This window comes from Salvelinus sp. IW2-2015, linkage group LG9, assembly GCF_002910315.2.
Source record: "Salvelinus sp. IW2-2015 linkage group LG9, ASM291031v2, whole genome shotgun sequence".
Lineage (NCBI taxonomy): Eukaryota > Metazoa > Chordata > Actinopteri > Salmoniformes > Salmonidae > Salvelinus > Salvelinus sp. IW2-2015.
The window spans coordinates 20,334,965-20,344,175 of NC_036849.1; the positions used below are offsets into that span (position 1 = coordinate 20,334,965).

At 46.9% G+C, this 9,211-nt stretch overlaps 1 pseudogene; it reads right to left on the minus strand.

Moving 5' to 3' along the window:
- Positions 1 to 3,836: 3,836 nt before the first annotated feature.
- The window catches only part of LOC111969024 (polycomb protein SUZ12-like), a 31,646-nt pseudogene continuing 26,271 nt past the window's right edge, over positions 3,837 to 9,211 (minus strand).

The following is a 9,211-nucleotide window of genomic DNA, read 5'->3' on the forward strand; positions in this document are numbered from 1 at the left end:
GTAAATACAACATTTGGCTGGTCTGACGGGCTAGTTGGGCACATTCCTACTGGCCCAGTCTGCTAGCTACGGTCTACCCCCCAATCCTAACATGTGTATGAGATGCATTTACAGTAACATGACGAGAACCGTATCCATGAGATAGTTACAGTAACGTGACAAGAACCGTATCACCGAGATAGTTACAGTAACGTGACCATGGTGTTAACCGTATCCGTGAGATAGTTACAGTAACGTGACCAGCAGTGTTAGAACCGTATCCATGAGATAGTTACAGTAACTGACCAGCAGTGTTAGAACCGTATCCATAGATAGTTACAGTAACGTGACCAGTAGTGTTAGAACCGTATCCGTGAGATAGTTACAGTAACGTGACCAGCAGTGTTAGAAACCGTATCCGTGAGATAGACAGTAACGTGACCAGCAGTGTTAGAACCGATCCATGAGATAGTTGCAGTGTTAGAACCGTATCCGTGAGATAGTTACAGTAACGTGACCAGCAGTGTTAGAACCGTATCCATGAGATAGTTGCAGTGTTAGAACCGTATCCGTGAGATAGTTACAGTAACGTGACCAGCAGTGTTAGAACGTATCCATGAGATAGTTGCAGTGTTAGAACCGTATCCGTGAATAGTACAGAACGTGACCAGTAGTGTTAGAACCATATCCATTCAATTAAAACCATATGAGACGTTAATGGTAATAGTACAAAACATCTTTATTCTTTTAAATAGAAAACATTTCTTATTACTAAATTCCCAACATCCAGCTGGTTTTAGGATGTTGGTGTACAAAGTCCTGTTTTTCTTATCTGGTGCGCCAGAGCAAAATGTTGTCTTTTCCTGAAGTGACATATACACAAACATGGGTCAGTTCATTGAGGCGCACTGTAGCAAAACATTTGCAACAAAAGACAAGTTTTATTGTATTAGTACAGATAGTACCTCCAACTCCCTCGTTTGAATGCTTTCTAACGCTTTGTGCCAAATGAACATGACCGTAGTCAACATACTGCACACAGGTACAGAACGTAGGAACAGCTTCCTTTGTTTGGGTCCTGATTGATTGCAATTCAAGTTGACACCTGCAAAGATCCACCCCATCACTGAAGAAGCAAAGGATGCATCTGATATGACACACTATTTCCTAAATAGTGCACTCCTGTTGACCAGGGCCCATACCCAGTGGAGGCTGCTGAGGGGAGGACGGCTCATAATGGCATCAAACACATGGAAATCACGTGTTTGATGCCATTACCACGAGCCCGTCCTCCCAAATTAAAGTCCACCAAACCTCCTGTGGTCCATACTACTTTTGACCAGGGCCCTATGGTACACTATATAGAGGAAATAATATGCTATTTGGGACAGTTTCACAGGTGAGAAATAGTAGAAAATTTGCAACAGYTCCAAACTCCCTTTGGTCATTTAACTCCCCACTGTAATACTTACTATAGTTTATGTCTAGCAAGTCAACATGTCACCTTTCTGAAGACGCCAAATTAGTCCAACATAGTAAGAGTACGTCCCAAATGGCACCCTATTCCCTAAGTAGTGCACTACCCCATGGACCCTGGTCAAAAGTAGTGTACTATATAGGGAGCCATTCGGGACGTGGATGCGGGGTGCTGCACGGTTTCAGCTTGATGATGAATGTGGTCATACAGTGTAACTGAACCGTGACCTCATGACCTGACAACCTCAAAAAGGTTACAGATGACTGTGATCAGCGCTCGCTGAGGGCCTGAATCATCTGTCTAGTAGCACCATTGGATCCTGACTGACTGAGTGGTAACCAGACCTGGGTTCAAATACTTTATCTGTGCTTGATTGAGCTTGCCTGGCTTAAAATMGACTAAAAGAATTGTCCCAAAACTGCAACTCRCCTCCCATCTAGCACTCCAGGCAAGCTAGAGCAAACGTTAAAGACTCCAAATAGTATTTAAACAGAGGTCTGATAGCAATACACATTTAGTTTAGGATTGTGGGTAAAGTGATCTTTCTACCCTGAGCCAGACACCTTCTAGTCCAACAACCCTGTTTCCAAGAGCTGGACTTCAGACCAGCGTACCGTCCTCAAAATGGCCGCCATAGTAATAAACATATAACAATCAAATGTTCAAATTCAGAATGCATCATCATACAACCAACCATTCCCCTTATTAAAAAAACAACAATACATTTCAGCAGAGTATGTCCGTCATCAGGGTTGTATTCATTAGTGCACACTGTAGCAAAACGTTTAGCAAAACAAAAACAAGCGTTTATATTGTTCAGGTAGTCCATCCCAAGTGAAGACGACCCAAGTCTTTTCGGTTCGTCTCTATACTGAACTATATATATATTTTTAACGAGTTTGTCCCAAAGCAAATATCCCAAATGGCACCCTATTCCCTATCTAGTGCACAGACACCCAAGTCTGTCTCAAACAGGCACCTGAGACCAAGACGGGTGCTAAAGTAGGATGGGGACACACTACTGATGAACCATGTGAGATGGACACAGTACTGACGGTATCCTATTCCATACATGAGTGGTTCCCAAACTGTGGGGCGCACCCCCCCTAGGGGACGTCAGTCCAGCTTTCAACTTGCTCTTGAAAGTTGTAATAGAATGCACAAGGTGACGTGTTAGAAACTGGTTGTTGCATCATCAGTTCCTCTTTGTCATTGCATTCCTAGAGAGATATTTATAACCTGTCAGAAAGGTCCAGATCAACTAGCCCATGTCAGCGAAAGTTTTTTTTAAACGCTTTTTAGCCTGTAGACATATTTTTTGGTCACTCAAATTCACATGAATACACATTAGACATGGCAAAATGTATAGAATTGCAAGGAAATAAGCTTTAAATCTGCAACCTTTTAGGGGTGTGAACAGTTTGTGTCATGAACAGTGCTTTACCTATAGAAATGAATGTTCCCCAATGCTGGAAAGAGGAGCCTGAGTGAAACAGTTTGGGAACCACTGATCTATATAGAGCCCTATGGGCCTCGGCCGAAATACTAAGTAGGGCTTGTAACAGCCAGAACGGCCCAGAGGGCAGGAGCCCACCTCCTGCTTCTGTAGTGAGGCAGCTGAGTCAAGTCACCCTGGACAGAATGCTATGCTACAGCAGACAGCTTGATGACAGTACCACCTCCTGGACATGGAGCTAGCTATACAGACAGCTTGATGTACAAGTACACCCCCTGGACAGAATGCTAGCCTACAGCAGACAGCTTGATGTACAAGTACACCCCTGGACAGAATGCTAGCCTACAGCAGACAGCTTGATGTACAAGTACACCCCCTGGACAGAATGCTAGTCTATAGCAGACAGCTTGATGTACAAGTACACCCCCTGGACAGAATGCTAGTTCACAGCAGACAGCTTGATGTACAAGTACACCTCCTGGGACAGAATGCTAGCCTACAGCAGACAGCTTGATGTACAAGTACACCTCCTGGACAAATGCTAGTCTTACAGCAGACAGCTTGATTGTACAAGTATCCACCCGACACGTTCAAACCATTCATGCTACTCAGGAAACTGGACAGAACCTGCCTCTAGTCTACAGCAGACAGCTTGGAATGTACAAGTACCACTCCTGGACAGAATGCTAGCCTACAGCAGACAGCTTGATGTACAAGTACACCCCTGGACAGAAATGCTAGTCTACAGCAGACAGCTTGATGTACAAGTACACCCCCTGGACAGAACGCTAGTCTACAGCAGAGACAGCTTATGTACAAGTACACCCCCTGGACAGAACGCTTAGCCTACAGCAGACAGCTTGATGTACAAGTACACCTCCGGACAGAATGCTAGTCTATAAGCAGACAGCTTGATGTACAAGTACACCCCTGAGGCAGAACGCTAGTTACACAGCAGACCGCTTGATGTACAAGTACACCCCCTGGACAGAACGCTAGTCTACAGCAGACAGCTTGATGTACAAGTACACCGCCTGGACAGAACGCTAGTCTATAGCAGACAGCTTTGATGTACTCAAGTTACACCTCCTGGACAGAATGCTAGTCTATAGCAGACAGCTTGATGTACAAGTACACCCCCTGGACAGAATGCCTAGCCTACAGCAGGGCCTGGTGAAAAAGTAGTGCACACTAGTATAAAGGAATATGGTGCCAGTTGGGACTCAGAACTAAGTTATTGCTGAAGTGATGCGTTGACCACAACTCATGGTCACTGTAACGTTAGTCTAATGACATCAAGCTAGACTGAATAACCAGACATGGGAAAACACTGATGAAGGTTTCCCTGCTATAACCAGTGGGACAATCTGTGTGTGTGTATTTATGTGTGTGTGTGTGTGTGTGTGTGTTATTTATGTGTGTCCAAATTGACTGAATGATTCTGGCCCACCACCTCTATACAGTAAACCCAACACCCCCAGTGCTTGTTTGGAATGATGTCATCATGAGTCCTCTCTTATTCCCTCCAATCACCACCACCACACCTCTTTCACAGCCAATCACCGGGCATCATTTATAGATACTTATCCCTCCTCCAGGAGAGGCCGGAGGAGGTACCTCAGAACTTATGCCTCTTGCTCGGCCTGGTACGTTCCACAGCAACAGAACTACCAGCTTCATCACCATCGCCGTTTCCATTCGCGCGGCCATTACCTATGTTACTCTTACCATCCGCGTGGTCATCATTACATGTGGCATAGTCGGGTTGCAGCTCAGACAGAGACTCCAGCGCTGTCACCCACTCCTCTCCTCCATTCCCCCTCTCCTCCTTCCTGCGCTGGGTCTGCTGGATGTGGCGGAGGCGCGTCATGGCCTGGTTGATGGTTGTCGTGTGAACCAGTTTAAAGATGCATGCTGACCAGGTGTAACAGGAAGTTCCTACAGAGGCTCTTCCTGGCAATGTACGCACCGCAACCTTCCACAAACGCCAGACAGGCTCCGTTCATCTGGTTTGTCTGCTATGTAGCTGAGGGGAGAGAGAGAGAGGGGGGGGAGAGAGGAGAGAGATGGGGGGCAGAGAGAGAGAGGGGAAAGAGAGGGGGTGGGGGAGAGAGAGGGGATTAGAGTAGGGACGTCAAACTGTCAGCCTGCACCAGACACTATGGAGCCTCTAGTCTAGAGCGCCTAGTTAATACTAATTAATTTGGGGCGGCAGTAGCCTAGTGGTTAGAGCGTTGTGCCTGAACTTCACAGGGATGAACGTGATGCTCCTTTGCAATAAATATCGAGGGTCTTATTCTGGTGACATGATGATCGATGCTTACTGTCATTTGACCCCCCCAAAAAGAAATCTCTTCTCTATACCATAATAATCTCATCATGTAGGCTAACCCCACACTGCATCTGCCAGCTGTTGGTAGAGGCACGGGGCCAAGACCAGAGGCACATTCACTATATAAGGCAACAGTTACTGACAAAACCATCAGTTGAAAATGCATTAGAATTTTTATTCGTACATGGGAATAACCCGCAAAAGTTATTTTTATGCACTACGTCATTAACACAGCCTTTCCCCAACAGTCAATATATGGAACATCTTGGTGGGAAAATGTGTTTTCCACTGACACACAGTCAACGTCTTTATGTAGCTCAGAGAAGACACCGACTACAGAACGTCTTATGAAGCTCTGAGAACGACCACACAGCAACGTCTTATGAAGCTTCAGAGAACGACACCGCACACAGCAACGTCTTATGAAGCTCTTAAGCTGACGACGACACAGCAACGTCTATGAAGGCTTCAGGAAACGAACACAGCAACGTCTTATGAAGCTTCTAGAGAACGCACCCAGCAGAACGTCTTATGAAGCTGTCATAGAAGCGAACCGACACACAGCAACGTCTTATGAAGCTTTAGAGAACGACCACAGCAACGTCTTATGAAGCTTCAAGAGAACGACACACAGCGGACGTCTTATGAAGCTTCATGAGAACGAACACGACACAGCAACGTCTTATGAAGCTTTAGAGAACGACACAGCAACGCTTATGAAGCCTAGAGAACGGACACACCAGCAACGTCTTATGAAGCTTTAGAGAACGCACACAGCAACGTCTTATGAAGCTTTAGAGAACGACACACAAGCAACGTCTTATGAAGCGTCTAGAGAACGACACACAGCAACGTCTTATGAAGCTTTAGAGAACGACACACACAAGCTTATTGAAGCTTTAGAGGAACGACACACAGCAACGTCTTATGAAGCTTTAGAGAACGACACACAGCAACGTCTTATGAAGCGCTAGAGAACGACACACAGCAACGTTCTAGAAGTTATGAGAACGACACACAGCAACGTCTTATGAGATGTTAGAGAACGACACACAGCAACGTCTTATGAAGCTTCAGAGAACGACACAGCAACGTCTTATGATGCTTTAGAGAATGACACACAGCAACGTCTTATGAAGCTTTAGAGAACGACACACAGCAACGTCTTATGAAGCTTTAGAGAACGACACACAGCATTGTCTTATGAAGCTTTAGAGAACGACACACAGCAACGTCTTATGAAGCTTCAGAGAACGACACACAGCAACGTCTTATGAAGCTTCAGAGAACGACACACAGCAACGTCTTATGAAGCTTTAAACAAAGGCTGAATAACGAGGCCTTTAATGTGGGGTACGTACCATACTTCATAACGTGGAGGTTCCATAGCTTCATCACCTCCTTCTCTCCGTCGTTCACGTCTGTAAACTCCTGATTTGCTGTAGACAGAACAACAGTCAGAGTGGATCCACAGTCAAGTTGGAGACTCCAAACCCAATGTCAGTGTGGCTCTGTAATACCTACAGTCTGTAATGGTAATGTAGACCTGGGTTGTATGGGTCTAAAACCTACAGTCTGTAATGTGGTAGCTACCCGCCCAGTGTATCTCACCGTGTGCGGTAGCTACCCGCCCAGTGTGTCTCACCGTGTGCGGTAGTACCCGCCCAGTGTATCTCACCGTGTGCGGTAGCTACCGCCCAGTGTATCTCACCGTGTGCGGTAGCTACCCGCCCAGTGTGTGTTTGCGTCTCACCATGATGGTCCTCTCTCGGAGCCAGAAGGGGTCCGTCTCATCCTCACTGTCGTGATCTATCTCCTGGGGGGTTTTGGGGGTACAGCTGTCTGAGCGGAAGTAGAGACGGTTGTGACCAGGGATGATTCTCTGCTGGTCTCCCTCTCCCCTTCTCCATCAGCCTCCAGGAACTCACACAGACTGGGGGGAGAAGACGCTTAGGTCTGGGGAGGAGAGGAGGGGTTAGGAAGTGACTGTCAATTGTACCTGCATACACCGTTGTGCATACATACATGCTTTCGCCTACAGGAAGAGAGGAGATGGGTAGGGGGAATTAGAGAGAAGAGAAGGTAAAGATCCAACAGGAAGGAGAACAGAAAAGAGAGAGAGGTAAAGATCCTACAGGAAGGAGAACAGAGGAGAGGTAAAGATCCTACAGGAAGGAGAACAGAGGAGAGGGAAAGAGAGAGGTAAAGATCCTACAGGAAGGAGAACAGTATGTGGACACCCCTTCAAATTAGTGGATTGGTCTATTTCAGCCACACCCTTTGCTTGATTTTATACACCTGTCAGCAAACATCCATGCAATCTCCATAGACAAACACTGGCAGTAGAATGGCCTTACTGAAGAGCTCAGTGATATTCAAAGTGGCACCATCCTAGGATGCCACCTTTGCAACAAGTCAGTCAGTTCATCAAATATTTGCCCTGGTCAACTGTAAGTACAGTTATTGTGAAGTGGAAATGTCTAGGAGCAACAATGGCTCAGCCGTGAAGTGGTAGGCCACACAAGCTCACAGAAAGGGACCGGCGRGKGCTGAAACGTGCAGCGTGTAAAAATCATCTGTCCTCGGTTGCAAAACTCACTACCGAGTTCCAAACTGCCTCTGGAAGCAACGTCAGCACAAGAACTGCTCGTCGGGAGCTTCATAATGGGTTCGGACTAGACCCCTTAGTTCAAGGGAAGGGAAATCTTAACGCTACAGGATACAATGACATTCTAGACGATTCTGTGCTTCCAACTTTGTGGCAACAGTTTGGGGAAGGCCCTTTCCTGTTTCAGCATGACAATGTCCCCGTACACAAAGCGAGGTCCACACAGAAATGATGTCAAGATCGGTGTGGAAGAACTTGACTGGCCTTCACAGAGCCCAGACCTGTACAGAGCCCAGACCTGCACAGAGCCCAGACCTGCACAGAGCCCAGACCTCTGTGTGTGTGTGTGTGTGTGTGTGTGTGTGTGTGTGTATGTGAGAGACCCAGACGTGTGTCCCCAGTTACCTGCAGACGAGGATGTGTGTAACAGGGGATCTCTTGACGGGTCCGTTCCTGCTGAAGGCGAAGCCGGGCTGACTGTGAATATCCTGAGGATTCCCAGCGTACGCCCCGTCGTAACGCTCATTAATAGACACGTCTATCCTCGCTCCTTTAGGGTGGGGCTGGGGAGGAGGTCATAGAACATGTCAATCACAACGGACCTGTTTAACACCCCACAGTCAGACCTGTTATAAAGGACCAGGTCTCTAATACCATCCACCCCCCAGTCAGACCTGTTATAAAGGGCCAGGTCTCTAATACCATCCACCCCCCAGTCAGACCTGTTTATAAAGGACCAGGTCTCTAATATCATCCACCCCCCAGTCAGACCTGTTATAAAGGCCAGGTCTCTAATACCATCCACCCCCCCAGTCAGACCTGTTATAAAGGACCAGGTTCTAATACACCCCAGTCAGACCTGTTATAAAGGGCCAGTCTCTAATACCATCCACCCCCCAGTCAGACCTGTTATAAAGGACCAGGTCTCTAATAACCCCCAGTCAGACCTGTTATAAAGGACCAGGTCTCTAATACCATCCACCCCCCAGTCAGACCTGTTATAAAGGACCAGGTCTCTAATACCACCCCCCAGTCAGACCTGTTATAAAGGCAGAGTCTCTAATACCATCCACCCCCCAGTCAGACCTGTTATAAAGGACCAGGTCTCTAATAACCCCCAGTCAGACCTGTTATAAAGGACCAGGTCTCTAATACCATCCACCCCCCAGTCAGACCTGTTATAAAGGACCAGGTCTCTAATACCATCCACCCCCCAGTCAGACCTGTTATAAAGGGCCAGGTCTCTAATACCATCCACCCCCCAGTCAGACCTGTTATAAAGGACCAGGTCTCTTAATAACCCCCAGTCAGACCTGTTATAAAGGACCAGGTCTCTAATACCATCCACCCCCCAGTCAT